The 26,247-nt window shown below is 46.5% G+C and overlaps 1 protein-coding gene across 1 annotated transcript in view; it reads left to right on the top strand.

The window, feature by feature from the left end:
* The window catches only part of ABCG2 (ATP binding cassette subfamily G member 2 (JR blood group)), a 75,060-nt gene that overhangs the window by 7,105 nt on the left and 41,708 nt on the right, over positions 1 to 26,247 (top strand). The window lies entirely within an intron of this gene.

Raw genomic sequence — 26,247 nt, 5'->3', positions numbered from 1 at the left:
AAGTATTAGGACACAGGCCAAAAAATATGTGAGGTATCTAAACATGATGAAAGATACACGTAATGGACAAAAGTATTGGAACACCTACACGTTACACCTACAGGAGCTTTTATGACATCTCATTCTAAATCCATAGGCATTAGTCTGTAGTTGGTCCCCCCTTTGAAGCTAAAACAGATTTCACTCTTCTGAGAAGGTTTTCTACAAGATTTTGAAGTGTGTCTTTGAGAATTTTTGGCCATTCATCCAGAAGAGCATTTATGAGGTCAGACAATGATGTTGGACAAGAGGGCCTGGCTCGCAATCTCCGTTCATCCCACAGGTGTTCGATGGTGTAGAAGTCAGATCTCTGGAGCACAGTCATTCAGGAACAGAAAAGGGCCTTCCCCAAAGTTGGCAGCATACAATTGTCCAAAATGTATTGGGAGGCTGAAGCATTTAGATTTCCCTTCACTGGAACTAGAGGGCCTAGACCAACCCCTAAAAATCAACCCAGTAGCATTGTCCCTCCTTCACCAAACTTTACAATTGGCACAACGCAGATAGGCAGGTAACGTTCTCCTGGCATTCGCCAAACCCAGACTCATCTATCAGACTGCCAGATAAAGAAGTGTGATTCGTCACTCCACAAAACGTTTCCACTGCTCCAGAGTCCAGTTACGGTCGGAGTGCATTACACCACTTCATCCGACGCTTGGCTTTGTGCTTGGTGATGTAAGGCTGGGTTCACACGACCTATTTTCAGACGTAAACGAGGCGTATTATGCCTCGTTTTACGTCTGAAAATAAGGCTACAATACGACGGCAAACATCTGCCCATTCATTTGAATGGGTTTGCCGACGTACTGTGCAGACGACCTGTCATTTACGTGTCGTCGTTTGACAGCTGTCAAACGACGACTCGTAAAAATACAGCCTCGTCAAAAGAAGTGCAGGACACTTCTTTGGACGTTTTTGGAGCTGTTTTCTCATAGACTCCAATGAAAACAGCTCCAAAAACGGACGTAAAAAAGGCCGCAAAAACGCCGCGAAAAATGCAGCGAAAAACGCGAGTTGCTCAAAAAACGTCTGAAAAGCAGGGGCTGTTTTCCCTTGAAAACAGCTCTGTATTTTCAGACGTTTTTGGTCACTACGTGTGCACATACCCTAAGGGTATGTGCACACACACTAATTACGTCCGTAAGTGACGGACGTATTTCGGCCGCAAGTACCGGACCGAACACAGTGCAGGGAGCCGGGCTCCTAGCATCATAGTTATATACGATGCTAGGAGTCCCTGCCTCTCTGCAGAACAACTGTCCCGTACTGTAATCATGTTTTCAGTACGGGACAGTAGTTCCACGGAGAGGCAGGGACTCCTAGCATCGTACATAAGTATTACGTACATAAGTATTACGTACATAAGTATTACGTCAATTACGGACGTAATTAGTGTGTGCGCACATACCCTAAGGCTTGCATGCAGCTTCTCGGCCACATAAACCCATGCTATGAGGCTCCCGATTCACCGTTTTGCTGCAGATGTTAATGCCAGAGGAGGTTTGCAACTCTGCAATTTTGAGTTAGTGAGAGTTGGCGACTTATATGCGATATGCACCTCAGCGCTCCGTGACCCTGCTTTGTTACTTTGCTGTGGTTCCTAAAGGGAAGAAATTTCACAAAATGACTTGTTTCAGCAGTGGCACCCTATTACAGTGCCACGCTAAATTCAGTAAACTTTTTGGACAGACCCATTCTTTTACAAATGTTTGCAGACTGCATGGCTAAGGGCATGATTTTTGACACCTATGGCAATAGGACTGAATGAAACACCTCAATTCAATGATTTAAGAGGTGCGTCCTAATACTTTTGTCAATATAGTGTATCTAACGAGGTTGAGGAAAGTAATGTAAGCTGATAGTAGTGTGACAAGTCAGTACAACTGTCTCTACATTTACAGTTACTCATAGATGATGTAATAAGATACAGTATATGGCCAAAAGTATGTGGAAACCTGACCATCACACCCAGGGCCGCAATCAGAAATTTCTCGGCTCCATACATTTAAAGCGGTGCAGGCCCCTCCCAATTACCAGGGGAGAGTTGTCAACGGGAATTGGTGGGAGGGGAACTGGGGTGAGATGCAAACTGGCAGTGGCTCTGTGGAGGGGCAGGGCAGAGACCGTAGATGGGCAGGGACAGGGCCGTTTCTAGCTTTTCTGCTGCCTAAGGCGAAAATTGAAATGGCGCCCACCAGATCTTGATTGGCATCCCCATGGCTGTTCTACATCACTAGACGCCTCACAAAAAAAATAAATCATACCTCCAATTATCTCGCTGCAAATCATACAGTGACCACAGTACTAATTAGAGGTAGAATAAACATTTACATTAAGTGACTCACAGGTGACGTCTCCATCCGGTCCAGACCTCTATGATGACTTCTCCCGACCATGGCTCATTTCTGAAGTTTTCCACTCGAATGTCTTCAGCTTCTCACTTTTCAAACATTTCTGCACCTATAAACGAAGATAAAATTCTCATGGTGCCACACACAACGCCCGTAAATATAATAGCGCCATACACTGCACCTCGAATTCTAATAGAAACATACACTGTGCCCCTAAATATAATACACCATACACTGTCCCACACACACACAGTCCCTGATTATAATAGCACCATACACATGCACGGTGCCCCCTGTAGATAGTGCCCCCCATAGAGCCCTCTATATATAGTGCCCCCTGTAGACAGTGCCCCCAATAGATAGTGCTCCACATGTAGCCACAGTGTAGATAGTGCCCCACATATAGCCCCAACATACAGCCGCTCCACATATAGCCCCCACTTACGGCCCCCCCTGTAGATAGTGCTCCACATATAGCCCCCAACCCCTGTTGATAATGCTCCACATATAGCCCCCACAAACCGCCCCCTGTAGATACTGCTCCACATATAGCCCCCCACTTTCTATAGATAGGGCTCCACATATAGCCCCCCTGTAGATAGTGCTCTACATATAGATATTTGACTGCCTGAATGAACGTTTAAAATAAATGTATTATCTGTTAACAGTCATTAGCAGACAGACCCAGCAGGCTGATACAGTGTCTAGAGCGTTTGCTCAATGTTGCAGTTGTATTATTTGATATGGACACCTCTATCAGTAGTAGCAAATTTCAACTGGTCTGTTTGCTACTGATGTGTAATAGTCCCTATGCGTTTCTGCACCCCGATTATTCTGGGGAGCGTCCTCAGGGGTAACACAGGTAATGCTTAAATTAGCCGGTCAGCACAGTTGTGCTGTCAGTTTCTCCCAGCGCCTATGCGACACTATGCCGAGACTTTAAGGGCTTAGTCCCACCGCATTGGTCGCGTCAACGGGATCGCCGACGAATCAGCATGTTAGGCGTCAGAGTGATGTCCGCTGGTGTGGTCAGCCCACTTGTGACAGCGCGGTCACTAAGGTAAATATGCTACAGCATTATACGTATCTAGGGGAGCTTAAAGCGGCCCAGATTCTCTCAGTCTTAACGTTACACTGGTTGATTTACCTGTGTTACCCCTGAAGATGCTCCCCAGAATTATTGGGGTGCAGAAACGCGTAGCAAACGGATCAGTTTAAATTTGCTACTACTGATACAGGTGTCCATATTAAATAATACAACCGCAACATTGAGCAAACGCTCTAGACACTTTGTATCAGTCTGCTGGGTCTGTCTGCTAATGCCTGTTACCAGATTTTTGTGGGCATAAGTGCCTAGCTTTTAATATTTATATAATACATTTATTTTAAACGTTCATTCAGGCAGTCAAATATTTACAATTATTGAACGTATACCTTTACCTGTTTGTTGATAGATAATGCTCTACATATAGCCCCCACCCCCTGTAGATTGTGTTCCACATATAGCCCCCTCACATATAGCCCCCCTGTAGGTAGCGCTCCACATATAGCCCCTCACATTTTTAACAGACAAAAAACAACACTTTACATAATCACCCAAACCCATTCCCATGCCTTCCTCATGCAATGCAGACCTGCTCTCTGCTGGGGCTGAACAACGCCAGCGGCGCAATGACGTTTTGCCCGGCCAATCAGCGCCTTTCAACATTGCGTCATTGAAAGGCGCTGATTGGCAGGTTGCCTTGCCCTGTCATTCAACAACGCAAGCTGAACGTTTATGTCATCACGCCGCTTGCGTTTTTGAAAGGTGCTGAGTGACAGGGCAAGTCATTCTGCCCAGCCAATCAGCGCCTTTCAACATTGCGTCTTTGAATGAAGCAAACTTTGGAAGAGGTTTCCCAAGATGGATCCACTTGCCGCGGTTTAGCTCCAGAGGCAAGCACAGCGTGATTAAGACTGGAGGGGTACAAGTACCATACAAGCTACAAAGTTAAGTTGTGCTAACGATACTGCACAACTAACTAAGGTGAGCTTCATTTAATCAGTACAAATAGAATTCAATTTATCCATACGATATCACCGTTTCTCTATTTTTTTTGTCTTTTTACAAGCAACATTGCGTCTTGCAAGGCGCTGATTGGCAGGCTGCCTTGCCCTGTCAATCAACGACGCATGCAGTGCGATGATGAAATTGCACCGCTTACGTCATTGAAAGGCACCGAATAGCGGGGCACGTTATGCATGTAATGGTATCTGCGTCCTACAGATGCTGGTACAATTATAGTGCAGGAGGAGGTGGTGGCGGCTGGTTTCAGTGGGGCCGCCGCCCCCTCAAAGAGGCAGAGGGCCGCCGCCTGAGGCGAAATGCTCATGTTGCCTCATGGACGGTGCAGCCCTGGGCAGGGGCCCTGTCATGGAACAAGGAGGAGAGACTAGGTGGCAGGGGCTCTGTGGGTAGGGGGAGATGGCTAAGAGAGCAGAAAGTGACAGGGGCAGGAGTGGGGCCAGGGGGGATATGTATCCTGACAGGGGCTCTGGCTCTGTGGAGGGCAGGGGGGAAACAGGTGTGTGTGGGGGGGGGGGGCGGCAACATAAATAAAAGCATTGCACTGAATCTGTGCTTTCACACAGCTGAGTCACTCAAAGTTGCCGTGCGGGCTGCTGCTTCTGGCTCCTGCAGAGTCTACGATCATCCACCACCGCGGGACACCTTGACGAAGTCTTCTTCACCTCCTCCTCACAAATCGCACACATGTCACCTGCGTAGACACCAAATACAAAATTAATTCATACTTCTGACCAGATCCTTAAATTAATTCAGTCACCCAGCCAGATTCCTAAACTAATTCAGACCCCTAAATTAATTTACACCCCAATTATATCCCCAAATTAATTCAGTCTCCTGACCAGACCCCTAAATTTATTAAAACCCCCAACCAGACCAGTAAATTAATTTGCACCCCAATCAGAGTCATACATTAATTCAGACCCCTGACTAGACCCTTAAATTAATTTACACCCCCAATCAGACGCTTACATTAATTCACACTGGGTTTGTAGCTGGGTGGGGCAGGTGGGGCCCCGGACGCAACTAGAAGGGAAGGAAGGGGTGGGGCGCCACAGCGTTGCTACTGACCAGGTGCTGAAGTTGGTTTCTTATTCAACCAGTTTCTTATTCAGGGCTGAATAAGAAACTGTCCGAATAAGAAATCAACTTCAGGATTGTCCATAGTTACCAACAGTCCCGAATTTTCCGGGACTGTCCTGGATTTACAGATAGTCCCGGCAAATTACTGTCCTGAACGTGTCCTGGCAACTGCCATTTTCAATTGTATCTGCACCCTCAGGATGCAGATACGATTCAATACTATGGCAGAGCAGGAAACTATCCAATCCTTGCTATTCAATACACTCCTCCTGGAGCGGAATCCCCGGCTAGCGCGCTGCTGACACTCTGGCAGGGGATTCCGCTCATAGAGGAAGCCGCTGACATCCCTGTCCATATACGGATAGTGACGTCAGGGGCTCCTGCTGAAGCAGAATCCCTAGACAGAGCGTTGCCCTCCCTGACATCCCTGTCCATATGTGGACAGTGACATCAGGGACTCCTCCTGGAGTGGAATCCCCAAGCCAGAGTGGTGCCGACGCTCTGGCCGGGTATTCCGCTCCTAGAGGGAGCCGGTGACGTCCCTGTCCATATATGGACAAAGACGTCAGGGGCTCCTTCTGGAGCGGAAACCCCAGGCCTGAGCATTGCTGACGCTCTGGCTGGGTATTCCGCTCCTAGAGGGAGCCCCTGACGTCCCGGGCCAGAGCATCAGTGGCTCCTCTTGGAGAGGAATCCCTGGCCAGAGCGTTGGCAATGCTCTGGCTTGGAATTCCACTTTTAGAGGGAGCCCCTATTGCGCTTTTTACAGGGAGGAGGGTTCTAGCGCTATCTACAGAGGGGTGTGTGTGTGTGTCACGATCTACTAGGGGGAGTGTGGCAATATCTACAGGGAGGCTGTGTGGCACTATGTACAAGGGGGGCTGTGTGGCACTGTCTAAAGAGGGGGCTGTGTGGCACTACCTACAAGGGGGGCTGTGTGGCAATATCGAAAAGAGGACGCTTTATATCACCATATAGTCACAATTGCCTGCGTTCTACAATCTGTTTTAGTCAGGCACACTGACCTCTTAAATTTTTTTTTAAAATGCAATGTTATGTTAACTACCTTACATAAAAAAAATTAGAAAAAAAAACGACACCTCATTGATTGGTAGGGAAAGTAAACATGGCAAGGGGGAAAGAGATGTCGGGAAAAAAGTGGGGGGGGGGCGCCAAAGTGAATCTTTGCCCCGGGTGCAGGAGAAGCAAGCTACGCCTCTGCCCATTATTAATTTACACCCTTAATCGACCCATACATTAATTCAGACCCCTAAATTAATTTACACTCCTAATCAGACCCCTACATTAATTCAGACCTCTGACCAGACCCCTGGATTAATTTACACTCCCAATCAAACTCCTTCATAGATACAGACCCCTAAATTAATTTACACCCCCAATCAGACCCCTACATTAATTCGGACCCCTGACCAGATCCCCAAATTAATTTACACCCTCAATCAGACCCATAAATTAATTCATACCCCCGACCAGACCCCTAAATTAATTTACACCCCCAATCAGACCCCTACATAAATACAGACCCCTGGCCAGACCCCTAAATTAATTTACACCCCCAATCAGACCCCTATATTAATTCAGCCCCCAGACCAGACCCCTAAAATAATTCAGAATCCCAACCTGACAACAAAATTCAGACCCCAGACCCCTAATTTAATGTACACCCCAGACTAGACCCCCCCCCCCAAAAATCAGACCCCTAAATTAATTTACACCTTAGACCAGACCCCCCCTCAAAAAAAAAAAATCAGACCCTTATGTACTTACTGGGTCCTTTTTCCTCCACTGCAGTGTCTGGGCGCCTCCTCTTTTCTTCGGACGCCTCTTCTATCTGGGTGCCTCTTCTTCCTGAGCATCGGGGCCCTGCTTCACAAGCCTGGCCAAAAAAAAGAAATACTGAACCTGGCCAAAAAAATAAATATGGGCCCGCTCGCCGGCACGCCTGCCCGCTCACGGGAACGTCTGCTCGCCATAAGACACGCCCGCCAGCTCTCCCGCATTGTCCACTGCCGTGGCCCATAGTTAATTTGGAGAACGGAACTGCAGTGTCCATGGCCGCGGGCCGTCGGGTCTACTCCCCTCCTGATGCCCGCAGCCATGGATCTGTGAGTGCTAGTCCCCATCTCCTTCCTAAGAGACGCCAGCGCTCACTTCCGCTCCGGTCCGCTGTGTCCCGTAGGGTGCACGCACGCTCATGTCCGCATCATCATCAACTCACATGATTTCCTGGACTATAAGAAGGCCCCTGCCTTTCTGATCCTTGCCTGAGCGTTGTTAGTATATCCCAAGTCTGTCTTGCAAATGGTCCCTTAGTGTTTCCCGTTCCAGTTGTTACCCATGCCCAGTTACCTGTTCCTGTATCCCGTGCTGTGTTCTTGTTCCTATGCCTACTAGTTGGAGTTGTGTCTACTGCACCTGCTGTTGTTTGCCACGTCCTGTGTCATCCGCCACGACCTGTGCCATCTGCCACGTCCAGTCTGATTCGCCACATCTGACGCAATCTGCGGTACCTGCTGTCATCCCCCACGTCGGCGTTACCTGCTGCTCCCACCTCCATCTGTGCCAGAGCTGCGGCCACTGTCTGGACTATCCAGGTACCCTTGTGCGGGTCTTGTATTGCTGGGGGTTCCCTGTTGTTTGGCCAACTGCCTCCCAGCTGCGGCGGTGCGGCCTAGTGTGTCCACATACCCACAAACCGTGACAGTACGCTCAGGTCTGGACCCCGCTTGTCAACCTGAGACCTTGACGACACAAGCTGTGCTGGCCGAGATACAAGACCTCCAGTGACGGCAAAACCAACTCCTCCTGTCGGTGAACGCCATTGCCCATTGGCTGGTTGCTCCAACCACAGTCGTCACCTCACCCATTCCTACTGTTCCTCCTGCTACACTTCCTGTCTGTACCAGTGCTGATCCCCTGTGCTTCTTGCCGCTACCTCCACGCTATGACGGAGACCCGAGGACCTGCAGGGGATTTTTGAATCAGTGACAGATCCACTTCAGACTACATGCCAGGGCATTCTCTTCAGATGACGTCAGGATCGCCTTCATCATCTCTCTCCTTACTGGCAAAGCCCTGGCACGGGGAAATCCTCTGTGGGAACATCAGGGACCAGAGACCCGTGACTTGCAGTGCTTCTTATGGACTTTCTGCTTGATCTTTGAGGAACCTGGGAGAGTTTCTTCGGCTGCTGCATCTCTGCTTACCCTAGACCAGGGAGACCTCTCCGTGGGCAAGTATGCCATTCAGTTCCGTTTCCTGGCTGCTGAATTAACCTGGAACAATGAGGCTTTGGTGGCCACATTCTGGCAGGGACTGTCCTCGGGAATTAAGGACGAGCTGGCTGCTCGCGATCTGTCATCTACCCTGGATGAGCTTATCCTACTTGCCACCCGGGTTGACATGAGGATCGGGGAGCGTTCCCAGGAGAGAGAACTTCCTAGGCTGGATTCTACTTTCCAGCAATCCTTGCTATCCTCCTCAGTCGTCCCACCAGAGGATCCCATGCAGATGAACCATGTAAAATTGTCTACCCAGGAGAAACAACGCAGACGCACTTCTGGACTTGGTCTGTATTGCGGCCTCGGGGGCCATATTGTGCGTCTGTGTCCCCAGAGGCCAGAGAGACCCCGGTGCCTAGGTTTGGTTGGAGAGACAACCCTAGGTGGAACGGTACCTAATAAAGCATTCTGTTCCAAGTTGACCATTCCTGTGACCCTGTCATGTCCGTGGCTGCGGGCCGTCAGGTTCACTCTCCCCCTGACCGCCGCAGCCATGGGTTGGCGAGCGCTGGCCCCAGTCTCCTCAGGAGACGCCAGCACTCACTTCCACTTACCTCGGCCGGATCCCGTAGGGTGCACACGCACGCTCATGCCCGCTCTTAAAGGGGTGGTGTGCGCACCGGACTTTGATGAACTATTAGCCCATGAGTGCCCTGGACTATAAGTGGGGTTCAGCCCTTTGCTTCTATGCCTGAGCGTTGTTGTCGTACCCTAAGTTTATCTATGCGATGGTCTCATAGTGTGTTCCTGTTCCTGTTCCTGTATCCGTGCTATCCTGGTCATGTGCCGTGCTAACCCAGAGTCGTGCTGTGCTGTATACCACGCCTGTCCTGCTTCACCACGCCTGACGTCTGCCTGCTGCCTAGTCCCAGCCTAGCCTGCCTTGCTACTGTCCGAGCTGCCACAGGTACCCTATACGAACTATAGACTTTAACCTGTGCCCTGTTGGCCAGCTGCCATACCTCTAAGGCGGTACGGTCCAGTGGGTCCACGAACCCTACGTGACCGACCCTTGTACCCAGCGAGAGGATGCATAGGGTTTCTGCCTGTCTTGACTCTGGGTCTGCGGCAAACTTCAGCCAAAAGGAGCTAGCGGATCCTCTTCAGTTGCCCACAGTTCCCCTGGAGACATCTTTGGCTGTTGCCGCAGTGAATGGACTGCCCCTGCCTGATCCCATCGTTTCTAAAACCAAGCCGTTGAAGCTCCAGGTTGGAGTCTTTCATTCTGAACTAATTTCTTTCCTTGTTTTGCCCAAGGCCATCAATCCTGTTCTGCTGGGCCTGCCTTGGCTCCGCTTGCATGCCCCAGTCCTGGACTTGAATTCTGGAGAGGTTCTCCAATTGGTGTCCAAGTGCCTCGGTCGTTGTCTGTTGCAGATTCTTCCTGTCCAGCCTCCTCTGCCTCAGTCATTGGTGTCACGGTCACAGGGTATGTGGACCCAATAGGCCGCTCCGCCGTAGCAGGGAGGCAGCTAACCAGGTCACAGTCTACACGAAAGTCAATAGCAGATAGCAACACTTGGGTACCTGAACTAGTCCAGACGGTGGATGTGGCTTCAGCACAGATGGAGGCCGGCCGCCAGACGTGGCGGGCAGTATCCAATGTGGCAGAAGACACTGGAGGTGGCAGAAGGCACGGGACATGGCAGAAGACACTGGATGTGGCAGAAGACACTGGACGTGGTAGAAGACACTGGACGTGGCAAATTACAGCAGGTGCAGTAGACACAACTCCAACACCGGTAGGCACAGGAACAAGAACAATACGGGATACAGGAACGGGTAACAGGGCACGGGTAACAACTGGAATGGGGAAACACTAAGGGATCATTTGCAAGACAGACTGGGATAGACTAACAACGCTCAGGCAAGGATCAGAAGGCCTGGGGCCTTTTTGTAGACCAGGAAATCATGGCAGTTGATGATGATGACGATTTCCTTTGTGCGCGCACTGGCCCTTTAAGGCCGCGCACCCTATGGGACACAACAGAACAGAGCGGTAGTGAGCACTGGCATCTCCTGGGAAGGAGATGCGAGCCAGCGCTCACAGATCAATGGCTTTGGCCGCCGGGGGGTGAGTAAACCCGACGGTCTGTGGCCATGGACGCTACATTATCCCCCCTCTTACGCTTATCCCCCCTCTTCTTGGGGCCAGAGTGAGAGAGGAACTTTTTAATAAGAGCAGGAGCACTGATGTTCTCTTCCGGCTCCCAGGACCTCTCCTCAATACCAAACCCTCTCCAGTCCACCAAATAGAAAGTCCTTCCTCCTACCATGATCGCCTGTACTTCAAATATATCAGAAGGACCACTGGGAGCAACTGTGGAACTAGAAGTCTTGCTGTAGTGGTTCAGGACCACTGGTTTCAGTAGGGACACATGGAAGGAGTTGTGGATTTTGAGAGTAGGCGGCAGCCGCAGCTTATAGGAGACAGGGTTTATTTGTTGCAGAATCTCGAAAGAACCAAGGAACCTGGGAGCAAACTTGTATGAGAGTACCTTCAAGCGAATGTTCCGAAAGGACAGCCAGACTTTAGTCCCCGGAAGATACTGAGGCGGCTCTCTTCTCCTAGTATCTGCCTTTCGCTTCATGCGATCTACTGCCAGCAAATTAGAAGACCGGGTCTGTTGCCAGATTTGCAGGAAGTCCCCATATGCAGAGTCAGCAGCGGGTACCTGAGATGAAGTCGACACAGGAAGAGGGACTCTAGGATGTTGACTGTATACAATGTGAAATGGAGTGGAAATGGTGGACTCACTTGTGTGGTTGTTGTATGAGAACTCGGCCCATGGAAGAAGCTGTACCCAGTTATCGTGCTGTGAAGAGATGAAGTGGCAGAGATAATTCTCCATGATCTGGTTGATCCTCTCAACTTGCCCATTGGACTGGGGGTGATAGGGTGACGAAAAGTCCAAACTCACATCCAGGAGTTTACAGAGGGCTCTCCAGAGGTAAACTGAACCCCCCAGTCGGACACAATGTGAAGAGGCAAGCCATGCAAGCGAAAGATGTGTTGAATGAAGAGACTCGCCAGTCGGGGAGCAGAAGGTAGGCTGGTCAGCGGGGTAAAATGTGCCATCTTAGAGAACTGGTCAGATGGTATTGCATCCTGCTGAGGGAGGAAGGTCTGTGACGAAGTCCATTGCAATGTGCTGCCAAGATGCATTGGGTACAGGCAGAGGTTGAAGCAGGCCGGCAGGCTTGGAGTGAGTAACTTTGTTAGAGGCATACACCGTGCAGCAGAGACCAAGTCCAGAACATCTTTAGGTAGCGTGGGCCACCAGAAGTGACGAGCAATCAGTCTTGGGTTTCACGGACACCAGCGTGCCCAGCCAGTTTAGAACTGTGTCCCCAGCGGACAATTCTTCTCCTGTCTGCTAACCAAACAAAAGTTCTCCCCGGAGGGATGTCTCTAATATGCAGAGGATTAGCGGTGACAACGCAGGACGGGTCTATGATAGTCTGAAGGGACTCCACCGTGTCTTCGGTCTCAAACGATCTGGACAGGGCATCAGCCCTCACATTCTTGTCAGCGAGACGGTAGTGGAGCAGAAACTGGAAACGGGTGAAGAACAGCGACCACCTGGCTTGACGAGGATTCAGCCTTTGAGCGGACTGAAGGTAGGTAAGGTTCTTGTGGTCGGTGTAGATCAAGATGGGGTGAGCTGCGCCCTCTAGAATATGTCTCCACTCCTCCAGAGCCGATTAGATGGCCAGCAGCTCCCGATCTCCAATGGAGTAATTGCGCTCAGCAGAAGAAAAAAGTCTTGAGTAGTAGCCACATACTACTGCCTTTCCTTTGGAGCTCCTCTGGAACAGAAGTGCACCTGCACCAATAGAAGAAGCGTCCACTTCCAGTGAGAACTGCCGAGATACGTCGGGGTGATTGAGGATCGAAGCTGAAGTGAAGGCTTTTTTGAGGCTAATGAATTTGGACCCTGCCTCTGGAGTCCACACCTTGGCGTTCACACCCTTCTTGGTAAGGGTAGAGATGGGAGCCGTCAGAGATGAAAAGTTCAGAATAAACTACCGGTAGAAATTGGCGAATCCCAGGAACCGTTGTATGGCGCTTAGGCCTTGAGGACGTGGCCACTCAAGGACAGACTTTAGTTTCTCGAGTCCATCTTAAGACCTTGATCCGAGATGACGTAGCCCAGGAAGGGCAAAGACGACTTTTCAAAGACGCACTTCTCCAGCTTGGCATATAAGCGATTCTCTCTTAGTCGCAGAAGAACTTGATGGACATGCCTCCGGTGGGTCATCAGATCTGGGGAGAAAATCAAAATATCATCGAGATAAACTACAACACACATATAGAGGAGATCTCGGAAAATATAATTGACAAATTCCTGAAATATTGCGGGAGCGTTACACAGTCCGAAGGGCATCACTAGGTATTCGTAGTGCCCATCGCTGGTGTTAAATGCCGTCTTCCATTCGTCACCCTGGCGAATCCGGATTAGATTATAAGGCCCCCGCAGATCTAGCTTAGAAAAATTTTGGGCTCCTCGTATGCGATCAAACAGCTCGGATATAAGTGGCAACGGGTATTTGTTCCTGACCGTGATCTGGTTGAGACCACGGTAGTCAATGCAGGGTCGAAGACATCCATCTCTCTTCTTAACGAAGAAGAAACCTGCCCCAGCCGGGGAGGAATATTTTCTAATAAAACCCCTCTCCAAGTTCTCCTTGATATAGGCTGATGTAGATAAAGTCTCTGGCAAGGAGAGAGGACTTACTCGTCCACGGGGAAAAGAAGCATTAGGAACCCGTTCAATGGGACAGTCATATTTCCGATGTGGAGGCAACGTCTCAGCCTCTCGTTTGCAGAAGACATCCGCAAAACTGGCATACTGACATGGTAGACCGGAGAGTGATTGAGGCAGAGGGGGCATAACAGGACGGACTTGTGACAGGCAATGGCTATGGCATCTGGAACCCCATTGAAGAACCTCTCCGGAATTCCAGTCAAGGACCGGGGCGTGTAGGCGGAGCCATGGCAGACCCAGCAGGATAGGATTGATAGCCTTAGGTAGTACTAGGAAGGTGATCTGTTCTGAGTGAAGAGCTCCGACCTGTAGTGTCAACGGCTCCGTGATGAGCATGATCCGATTGGGCAATGGTAGACCATTCACAGAGGCAACAGCCAGGGGTCTCTCCAAACGGACTGTGGGTAGACGTAAACGATCCACTAGATCCTGCTGGAGGAAATTAGCAGCCGCTACAGAGTCAAGATAGGCGGAGGAAGGATGTGACGTTTCTCCGGAGACGATGGCCACAGGAATCGATAATCTGGAAGAGGTTTTAACATTTGGAGACGTTCCACCTAGAGTTGCCACTCCAATCAACCCTAGGTACTGGAGTTTCCCGGTTTCTGTGGGCATTGGCACACAAAATGACCCTTAAGGCCACAATACATACACTACCGTTCAAAAGTTTGGGGTCACCCAGACAATTTTGTGTTTTCCATGAAAACTCACACTTATATTTATCAAATGAGTTGCAAAATGACTAGAAAATATACTCAAGACATTGACAAGGTTAGAAATAATGATTTTTACTTGAAATAATAATTGCAGCAATTACAGCATTGCAGACCTTTGGCATTCTAGCTGTTAATTTGATGAGGTAATCGGGAGAAATTTCACCCCATGCTTCCAGAAGCCCCTCCCACAAGTTGGATTGGATTGATGGGCACTTCTTGCGTACCATACGGTCAAGCTGCTCCCACAACAGCTCTATGGGGTTGAGATCTGGTGACTGCGCTGGCCACTCCATTACAGATAGAATACCAGCTGCCTGCTTCTTCCCTAAATAGTTCTTGCATAATTTGGAGGTGTGCTTTGGGTCATTGTCCTGTTGTAGGATGAAATTGGCTCCAATCAAGCGCTGTCCACAGGGTATGGCATGGCGTTGCAAAATGGAGTGATAGCCTTCCTTATTCAAAATCCCTTTTACCTTGTACAAATCTCCCACGTTACCAACACCAAATCAACCCCAGACCATCACATTACCTGCACCATGCTTGACAGATGGCGTCAGGCACTCTTCCAGCATCTTTTCAGTTGTTCTGCGTCTCACAAATGTTCTTCTATGTGATCCAAACACCTCAAACTTTGATTCGTCTGTCCATAACACTTTTTTCCAATCTTCCTCTGTCCAATGTCTGTGTGCTTTTGCCCATATTAATCTTTTCCTTTTATTAGCCAGTCTCAGATATGGCTTTTTCTTTGCCACTCTGCCCTGAAGGACAGCATCCTGGAGTCGCCTCTTCACTGTAGACGTTGACACTGGCGTTTTGCGGGTACTATTTAATGAAGCTGCCAGTTAAGGACCTGTGAGGCATCTATTTCTCAAACTAGAGACTCTAATGTACTTGTCTTGTTGCTCAGTTGTGCAGCGGGCCTCCCACTCCTCTTTCTACTCTGGTTAGAGCCTGTTTGTGCTGTCCTCTGAAGGGAGTAGTACACACCGTTGTAGGAAATCTTCAGTTTCTTGGCAATTTCTCGCATGGAATAGCCTTCATTTCTAAGAACAAGAATAGACTGTCGAGTTTCACATGAAAGCTCTCTTTTTCTAGCCATTTGGAGAGTTTAATCGAACCCACAAATGTAATGCTCCAGATTCTCAACTAGCTCAAAGGAAGGTCAGTTTTATAGTTCCTCTAAACAGCAAAACTGTTTACAGCGGTGCTAACATAATTGCACAAGGGTTTTCAAGTGTTTTCTAATCATCCATTAGCCTTCTAACACAGTTAGCAAACACAATGTTCCATTAGAACACTGGAGTGATGGTTACTGGAAATGGGCCTCTATACACCTATGTAGATATTGCATTAAAAACCAGACATTTGCAGCTAGAATAGTCATCTAGCACATTAACAATGTATAGAGTGTATTTCTGATTAATTTAATGTTATCTTCATTGAAAAAAGCTGTGCTTTTCTTTCAAAAATAAGGAAATTTGTAAGTGACCCTAAACTTTTGAACGGTAGTGTACATAGTCCAGAGGAGCGTCTGCGCTGCTTCTCCTGTTCAGATAACCGGACTCTGTCTACTTGCATGGTTTCTTCAGGTAGCGCACTAGGGGAAGGACCGAGGGTGCTGGTCTGTGGACCCGGCTCTCCTGTCGAACCTCTTGAGTGCGCTCCCGGATTCTCATATCAACCCGGGTGGCTAACAGGATGAGGGCATCCAAGGTAGAAGGAAGGTCGCGGGCCACCAGTTCGTCCATGATGTGAGAGGACAGTCCCTGCAGAAGGTCGCCACCAGTGCCTCATTGTTCCATGCCAGCTCGGCTGCTAGGGTACGGAAGGAGATAGCATACTCCCCTACTGTGGAGCCCTCTTCCTTGAGGGTCAACAGAGTGGCTGCGGCAGAGGATGTTCGACCCGGCTCCTCGAACACGGCATGAAAGGACTGCAGGAACAATGTAGGTTCGCGGATACAGGTCCTTGTTGTTCCAAGATTGGGTTCACCCATGCGAGGGCCTTGCCAGCGAGAAGGGAGATAATAAACGCCACTTTGGCCTTCTCGGAGGGGAAAAGATGAGGCCGTAGCCTAAAATTAACCGTGCATTGATTAAGAAATCCTCTGCATGCTCTGGGATCACCGTCGTAGCGAGGAGGAAGAGGCAGAGGAGCTGTTGATCCGGAGCAAACAGGAGGAGCAACGGCAGTGGCACAGCAACAGCCTCAGGAGGAAGAACTGGGGGTGGAACAGCGAGTAGATCCAGGTGGACCAGGATAGAATTCACAGCCTCAAGGAGTTGATCCTGACATGTGCGTAGGTCATGCATCTCCGTCTGTATCTTCTGGACTGCGGTCTTGGGCTGACCAGCGGGTTCCATGGCCTGAACGTACTTTCACGGTCACAGGGTATGTGGACCCACTAGGCCGCTCCGCCGTAGCGGGGAGGCAGCTGACCAGGTCACAGTCTACACTAAAGTCAATAGCAGATAGCAACGCTTGGGTACCTGAACTAGTCCAGACGGTGGCTGTGGCTTCAGCACGGATGGAGGCCGGTGCAGCACGTAGCGCCACACGTGGCGGGCAGTATCCAATGTGGCAGAAGACACTGGACGTGGCAGAAGGTATGGGACATGGCAGAAGACACTGGACGTGGTAGAAGACACTGGACATGGCAAACGACAGCAGGTGCAGTAGACACGACTCCAACACCGGTAGGCACAGGAACAAGAACTATACGGCATACAGGAACGGGTAACAGGGCACGGGTAACAACTGGAACGGGGAAACACTAAGGGACCATTTGCAAGACAGACTTGGATAGACTAACAACGCTCAGGCAAGGATCAGAAGGCCTGGGGCCTTCTTATAGACCAGGAAATCATGGCAGTTGATGATGATGACGATTTCCTTTGTGCGCGCGCTTGCCCTTTAAGGCCAAGCACGAGCGTGCGCGTGCACCCTACGGGACACAGCAGAACGGAGTGGAAGTGAGCTCCTAGGAAGCATTAAAATTACCTTTCACTGGTTATAAGGGGCCTAGCTTGAATCTTGAAAAACTTTACGAACTGATTTGTGGCAAAGGTGGCATCCTATGACAGAGCCATGTTTAAAAATTGAGCTCTTTAGTACAACACATACTACTACCAATGTTTGTCTACGGAGATTGCATGACTGTGTGTTTGATTTTATGTGCCTGTTTTCAATGGGTGTGGCTGAAACACCTGAACTCAATAATTACTTTTGACCATTACTTCAATAAATACTTTTGACCATATAGTGTAAAAGAACAGGAAAGTTTTATTGGAATAGAGCATCTAACCATTTGCCTCCCATCTATGCTAGGTCTGCTTACTTTCAATTTGTTAGCAGTGGTAAGTTCTATGCCTAGTTTATGGTGCCCCATTTGTAAGGAGGGTGATCTGAATACCCACATTTACAGCCTATGTTGTGTCCATGTATCCTTTGTGTATATAGTTGCTTGCCACTTTAACAGGACTGCAAAGTTTTGCTGAGAGACTGCTCAGGTGTCTTTTTGGTCATGTATATTTTATTGCACTGTATATATGTTTGTCTCCTAGGTCAGCTGATGCTGGGCCACGGTGCCCTGAGGCACTGTCGCATTTATATGGTGCTGAAACTGGACAAGGAATGAGAGTCTTCTGGGTGTCAGTCGCAGGGGAGGTATGCAGAGCTGGCTAGGCCACAGTGGCCTAATCAACTTCCTGCACGGGTCTCCCGTGCAGGCTGGAGCCGGGGCTCAGCTGTCTAATGACAGCCGGGCTCCTGCTCCAACAGTAGCGATCAAAGTTTACTTAGATCGCGGCCGTTTAACCCCTCAAATGCCACGGTCATTAGCGACTGCTGCATTTGAGTTGTTTACAGAGGGAGGAAGCTCCGATGGCCCCCACGTCTGCCCTGGCTATATGCCTACTAGGCTGTGCCAGAGGCACGTCCTAATAGATGCCTGTCCGTTTTATACTGACAGGCAATAATGCTCTGGTATACAAAGTATACCAAAGCATTATATCTCCAATCTAAAGATCGCATAGGGAAGTCTTCTAGTGAGACTGAAAAAATAATTAATGTGAAATAAAAATTAATAAAGTACACATTAAAAAAACAACAACATTTTTTTGCCATAAAAAAATGGTTTTCTTTAGTATAAGTGTAAAAATAAAATAAAAACTCCACATACATGGTATTCCCGCAATCGTAATGACCCCAAAAAATAAAGTTATTATATTATTTAAACCGCAAGGTGAACCCCGTAAAAAAAATATGCAAAAAACAATGGCAAAATTGCTATTTTTTTCTATTCCCCCCCCAAAAAATAATAATAAAAGATTAATCAATTAGTCCCATGTACCCCAAAATGGTAGCAATGAAGTCCCGCAAAAAACAAGCCCTCATATAGTGACATTGAGGGAAAAATAAAAAAGTTATGACTCTTGGAAAGCGGCGATGCAAAATAAAATTATTCTAGTTCAAAAGTGTTTTTATTCTGCAAAAGTAGCATGTTATTTATGCCGCACAGTAATCGGTGCAAATGTAAAGCGTATAGAACAATGGCTAAATAGCAGGGTTTTTTTTTTATATTCCCCCCCCCCCCCCAAAAAAAAGTTAATAAAACAATTCTATATACCCCAAAACGGTGCCATTGAAAAATACAACTCATCCCGCAAAAAACAAGTCCTCGCACAGCCCAAAAAAAAAAGTTATAGCTCTTTGAATGTGACGATGGAAAAACTAAAAACATTGATTCGTCATTAGGGCCCGGAATGCATATAGGGGGAAGGGGTTAAGGATAAGTAATGTCATTTAATTTAGGTCGAGTATGCTCCCCATAACACTAGCATATGCAGAGAAATTCTGTTTTCTTCCGTGACAGCATTTAGACTGCACCTTAGTGGTATAGACTATTAGGGCACGTTCACACGTGGCGGAATTGCTGTGGAATTCCGCTGCGGACAGTCCGCTGCGGACCATAGGCTGCGGTGCGGAATTTGGTGCCCGCAGCATACACTGGCTGTTGCGGACTTGTTTCGTACTTGTGGCGGAATTTCTCCATTGACTTCAATGGAGTTGCAAAATGACGCAATGAAATCTGCAGATGTTATGTGTGTTACGTTGCGGATTGCTTTCAGGAACAGGATATTTCATCATTCTGGCTGGACCTATGTGTTTCGAGGTCTATAGCCAGACTGAGATGGAATGTTTTAAAAGAGAGCAGGAAGTACACTTCACCTGAATCCGCAATGGCTAATCCGCAGCATTTTACTTCACATTTTAGGCAAAGGCGCAACGAAATCTGCAACGCGGCATTGATGCGGACAGTGTCTGCAGAATTCCGCCACGTCTGAACATGCCCTTATATATGATTACCACATATGATCATATACAGATTTCTGAGACCAAATTGAGCATTCAGAGCTATGTTGCCAACAGGTCAGGTGGTAATGTATGTAGGACCCAAAATAATGGCAGGTTATTTATATAGTGTGTGGTGCGTATACATATATATATATATATATATATATACACACACACATTTCAGTATGGGAAAGGTTATCGGTGTGCATTTCAGGGCTCCTTGGAGAGGTCAGACGCCTGCAGGTAAACTGTCTTACCTTCGCCTTACTGCTGTTCTTCATTAACATTGTACCTGTACTTTCCTGTCAAATGCATAGCATGGTAAGTAACTTTGTAAAATGTGATTGTCACTTTCAGTATAGCTGGATGGTTATTTCCATTTAACAAACCCACAAAGCTTGACACTTGACACACCACCAAAACCAGAAAATCACCTTTCAGTCTCCTTCACACACGCTTTTTTTTCTGTGTTTATTTTGCTTGTGAAAAAAACGCCATGAATTTCAAGCCTTTTTTATTGCGGTTTTTACTAATGTTTTTGGTGTTTGTTTTTTTTTCTATTCATTAGGCTGGATTCACACACAGCGTTTTCTAATGCGCTTTTGTTAAGTGCGGCCAGATGTTACATTTAAGTCTATAGTCAAATATAAAATGCACTACATACAACAGCATGGTTTGTGGCGTTTTTGAGTCAATTTTGGGGTCAGTGGTGCTTTTTTTTCCAAATGCAGCATGCTCTGGGTATGGCAATTTTCAGGCATTTTTGCAATAGACTTCTCTATAGGACTTCAAAAAGGCCATACAAAACGCATTTTACATTTTAATTACACCAGCGTTTTTAAAGCAGTTTAAATTGCTAGAAAAAAATCTGTGTGTGAAGTAGGCAGTATATTTGTAACATGCATTTTAACTGGCCTTTTTCAAGTCATAAATAGAGAAAACACCAGAAAAAAACTCCATACATAGAACATGCTGCTTTTTTAAAAAAAAAAATAATAATTTGAAACTAAATGCTCTATATAGCCTTTTTTATATTTTAAAAAATGGGCAAAACAAAGTCAATGGCTTGTTTTTAATGCAATGTTTTGAGCCAAACACAGGAGTGGATATAAAAGAGAGGAGACATATTCACAAGATTTCAACGTAGGCAATCATTTGTTCCACTTAGAGATAGCGCCTCCAGAAGTGTTTGGCAGAGGTTTTATACCAATGGTTTTAGAAAGCTTATTCCTTCTAGAGGTCAGTAAAGTGCAGGAAACGTTACTTGCCTTTGCCTTACTGCTGTCGCTTCATTAAATGATCCCTTACACAACACTCCCTTGGCAAATGTTCTAGCTAAAACATGACACCAATTGTCACTTTCATGTCAGTAATGTAGATATTTCCAGGTGACAATGACACAAAGCTTGACACGTGTCTTTAAACCAAACTCTTTAACCCCTTAATGACCAAGCAATTTTTTTAAATTTTTCCATCGTCTCATTCAAAAAGCTATAACTTTTTTTATTTTTGCGTCGACATAGCTGTATAAGCTCTTGTTTTTTGTGGGACAAGTTGTATTTTTTTAATAGCACCATTTTGGGGTACATAAAAATTTATTGATTAACTTTTAACTTTTTTTGGGGGGGATAGGACAAAAAAGCAATTTTAACACACTTTTTTGCATCCTAAATTTACACCGTTTACAGTATGGTATAAATAACAAGAACTTTATTGTTACAATTGCAACGATATCAAATTTAGATAGTTTTCTTATGTTTTACTACTTTTTTTTCAAAATTATTTCTTTTTGGCTAAGTAATGTTACCTGTAATCAGGACAAACTCCTCACATAATGCCCTTTTTTAATGACAAAAACCTACATGTAATTAACCCCTTCCCGACATTTGTCGTAAGTATACTGTAAAGGATCTGCCAGACACAACTTCTGTGTTGACGCCCGTGGGTAATCAGTCTGCACCTGCTCCTAAGTCTGAGAGAGTGACACGATCTTCTACCAGTCAGGCTGGGAGGCTGAGGAGTGGGAGAGCCTATCACAGCCTGGCCAGACGGAGCTAGCTCCCGTCCTCTGTCTATTTATACCTGCATTTCCTGCTCCTCCTTTGCCTGTGATTCTTTTCTGTTTCCTGGCTCTGCTGCTCCTGCTATGATTATTGACCTTGCTTCATTTTTTACCATGGCTTTACTGACTACGCTCCTGCTCTGCGATTTGTACCTCATGCACTCCTGGTTTGACTCGGCTCGTTCACTACTCTTGTTGCTCACTGTGTTGCCGTGGGCAACTGCCCCATTTCCCTTAGCTTCTGTGTACCCTTGTCTGTTTGTCTGTCGTGCACTTATTGAGCGTAGGGACCGTCGCCCAGTTGTACGCCGTCGCCTAGGATGGGCCATTGCAAGTAGGCAGGGACTGAGTGGCGGGTAGATTAGGGCTCACCTGTCTGTCTCCCTACCCCGTCATTACATATACGTAACAGAAAGCCAGTGCTTCCCGTAATTTGTCGTATGCTTACAACAAATGGATGGTGCGGGCTCTGAAGCTGAGCCCGTGCCATCAGCCGCGGGTGTCAGCTGTATGTTACAGCTGACACCCTGCTGTAATGGCGGGGACCAAAGTTAGCTCCGATCCCTGCCATTAACCCCTTAAATGCAGCGGTCAAAAGCGACCGCTGCATTTAAGGAGTTTGTGGCCAATCAGCACCCCAGCGATGAGATCCCCGGGGTGCCGATAGCTGCAATGGCAACCAGAGGCCTAATACTAGCCTCCCGGCTACGGAAGTCTCCTAGGCCTAGCCTGAAGGCGGGGCCTACAAGGCTTCCGGTAGCGACCGGAAAGATGGTACAAGCTCAGAAGCTGAGCACCATATCTAGAGTTAGCTCCAATCCCTGCCATTAACCCCTTAGATGCAGCGATCAAAAGCAATCATTGCATGTAAGTGGTTTGTATAAAATCAGCACCCCTGCGATGTGATCGCAGTGGTATCGACTGCTGCTATGGCAGCAGGAGGCCTAACAATGGCCTCCTTGTCTGCCAATTACGGAAGCCGATTAGGCCCCCAAAGATTGGAATAAAAAGTGATCAAATAGTCGCATGTATCCAAAAAAGCTATAGCTCGTCTCGCAAAAACAAGCCCTGATACAGCTCCATCGACAAAAAATGTAAACGTTATGGTTCTCACAACTTGGCAACAGAAAAAATACATTATTTTTACAAAAGTAATTTTATTGTGCAAAAAGTTGTAAAACATAAAAAAATGCTATAAATTTGGTATTACTGGAATCATACTGACCCGCAGAATAAAGTTAACATGTAGTTTATAATGCATGGTGAACCCTCTATAAAAAAAAACTAAAAAACTATGCCATAATTTCCGTTTTTTGGGCACCTCGTCTCTCAAAAAATAGGATAAAATGTGATCAAAAAGTCGCAAGTGCCCCAAAATGGTATCAATAAAAACTACAGCTCGTCCTGGCAAAAAAGGTCAGCCCTCATACCACTACATCTATGAAAAAATAAAATAAGTTAAGGCTCCAATAAGTAAGAAAAGGAAAAATATGCAGTTGTGCAGGCCCGAAGGGGAACATTTCTTCTGTTTCAAGAGGCGATTTGTCAAGGGCCTAAAATTAGGGAACCAGGATTGGTCAGGTCTAAACACATCTGCTGAAAGTGAGGGTGCCAGTATTATACACTTTCCCAGCAAAATTCCCCAAACTGTGAAGGTGCAGAGTGTGTACCAAAAGGGGAATACGACACCATTTATCAGTGCGACACTGGCCTTTTCAAAAAGGATTGCTTCACAGCGTAACACACATCTATGGAATATTTTATTTTATTTTTTACCCCATTATTATACCACCTTATTATGCCCTGATCTACTCTGCTAAGCTTACATATACCCCCCACATTATAAACCCAATTACTAGTAAAACTCCAAACAAAACTACTACCAAGCAAAATCTGTGCTCCAAATGGCGTTTCCTCCCTTCTGAGCCCTACACAGTGCCCAAACAGCAGTTTACCTCCACATACATGGCATCACCATACCCAGGAGAACCCTTTTAACAATTTTTGGGCTGTGGCACAAGGTGGACACAACATATCTGCCACTGAAATGACATATAAAGGATAAAGGGAAACATTTTAATTTTTACTTTGCACCATCTGCAGAGCAATCATTTATTTATTTCAGTTACTTATATAGCACCAACATATTACGCAGCGCTGTACAGAGGTCCTACTGTCCTCATTTGGGGCTCACAATCTAAATTCCCTATTGGTATGCTTTTAGGGTGTGGGAGGAAACCGGAGTACCCAGAGGAAACCCACACAAACACAGGGAGAACATACAAACTCCATGCAGATGTTCTCCTTCGTTGGATTTGAACCCAGGACCCCAGCGCTGCAAGGCAACAGTGCTAACCACTGAGCCACTTTTAATTTCTCCAAAGCAGAGGGTCCTTTAGCTCGATTGGTTGTCATAGTAACAATAGGAGACGGGCACTGACGTCTGAGGTGAAATGAACAGTATCTTCCAATATAGAAAAAATTGGTGGACATCTCAGGAGATAAATCCCGCCAGTAAGGTAATGAAAGTCCAGAAAATTTTAGTACAGAGACTCCAACTGTGCACCATATATCAATGTAAATGATTTATTAGTATTATTTATTTCAGTCCTGTGGGGTGAAAATGCTCACTACACCCCTTAATAAATGTCTTGAGGGGTGTCGTTTCATAATGAAGTCACTTCTCAGGGGTTTCTTTTATTATTTCACATCAGAGCCTATGCAATTGTAAACCAATACTTTTTAAGTCACCAAATTAGGCCTCAATTTCGCATGGTACTCTTTCACTCCTGAGCCCTGTTGAATGTCCAGGCAAAAGATTAGGGCCACATGTAGGGTGTTTCTAAAACTGGAGTACACAGCATAAATAATTAGAGAGCTGTCTGTTCATGGTGGCACAAGCTGGGCAAAACATATTGGCATATCTATGAAAAAATTCCCATTTTCACTCTGCAACATCAAGTACGCACTAATTTCTGAAAAACACCTGCGGGGTTAACATGCTCACTACACCCCTGGATGAATACGTTGAGGGCTGTAGTTTCCAAAATGAGGTCACTTCTGGGGGGGGGGGGGGGTTCTACACAGGGGCTTTGCAAAAGCGACATAGCGCCAAAAACCAATCCAGCAAAATCTGTGCTCCTAAAGCCTTCTCTTCTACTGTGTGCCCAAACAGCAGTTTATGACCACATATGGGGTATTTACCTACTCCAGAGACGTTGCTTTACAAATGTTATGGGACTTTTACTTCTTTATTCCTTGTGGACATTGTTGATGTTTTTTTTAGCTAAAACGACATCTTATTGAAAAAAAAAAGAATTTTTCATTTTCACGTCCAAATTCTAATAAAGTCTGTGGGGTCAAAATGCTCACTACACCCCTAGATCAATTCCTTGTGGGGTGTAGTTTCCAAAATTGGGTATTTTATTGGGTGTAGTTTCCAAAATTGGGTATTTTATGGCGTGTTTCCTTTGTTTTGGCATCACAAGACCTCTTCAAACCTCACATGGTGCCTAAAATATATTCTAATAAAAAGAAGGCCCCAAAATCCTCTAGGTGCTCCTTTGCTTCTGAGGCCGGTGCTTCAGTCCATTACCACACTAGAGCCACATGTGGGATATTTCTAAAAACTGCAGAATCTAGGCAAGAAATATTGAGTTGCATTTCTCTGGAAAAACCTTCTGTGTTACAGAAAAAAAATTGATTAAATATGAATTTCGGCATAAAAAAATAAAACGTAAATTTCACCTCTACTTTGCTCTAATTCTTGTGAAACGCCTAAAGGGTTAAGAAACTTTCTAAATGCTGTTTTGAATACTTTGAGGGGTGCAGTTTTTAAAATGGGATGACATATGGGGGTTTGTATTGTATAGGCCCCTCAAAGCAACTTCAAAACTGAACTGGTCCCTGTAAAAATAATATAGGGGAAAAGGGATGTGGAAAAGAGAAAAGAAGTTGAGATACTCGATCTCAATAAAAAGACCTGCTGTGGTAATTATGGGTTACCATAAAGGGATAGGGTGAACGGTCCCTCATAGAACACCCTATAGATTATCAGATCTCACTTAGCATTGGATGATATATAAAGCTTTATAGAAAAATGCCAAGTGGGAATAGAGAGGGATAGTGAGTTGAACAAGTCTGAATTTAATACAGGGGTTCCAACAGCAACAAGCAGTTAGGTGCCGTTAGAACATTGCTAATGTAAGTACTGGCAACACTAGTTACAAATACAGAGCATTGAGTAAACAAGAGGCCAGAAAGTATCAATTCAGACTTCCTTGAAAAAGACCCACTATGAATTTAATACACACACGCACACTTGTGTCTTGTTGGAAAAAAATTGTTGCTCTTTTACATGAAGCTAGAAAATGGCCGTAACTAGTGGGTTACACTTAGAACTGACACAGAGACCGTAGACGCAATGCTGTTGTATTAGAGGTTATATTATATTATGTTGTATTCCTAGCAGACTCATCAGTGTCTGCCTAGATTTCAGGCGTTGA

This window comes from Rhinoderma darwinii, chromosome 1 (assembly GCF_050947455.1).
Source record: "Rhinoderma darwinii isolate aRhiDar2 chromosome 1, aRhiDar2.hap1, whole genome shotgun sequence".
Taxonomy (NCBI): domain Eukaryota; kingdom Metazoa; phylum Chordata; class Amphibia; order Anura; family Rhinodermatidae; genus Rhinoderma; species Rhinoderma darwinii.
Note: the sequence above shows the minus strand (reverse complement) of the source record. Positions and strands in the feature narration are given on the sequence as shown.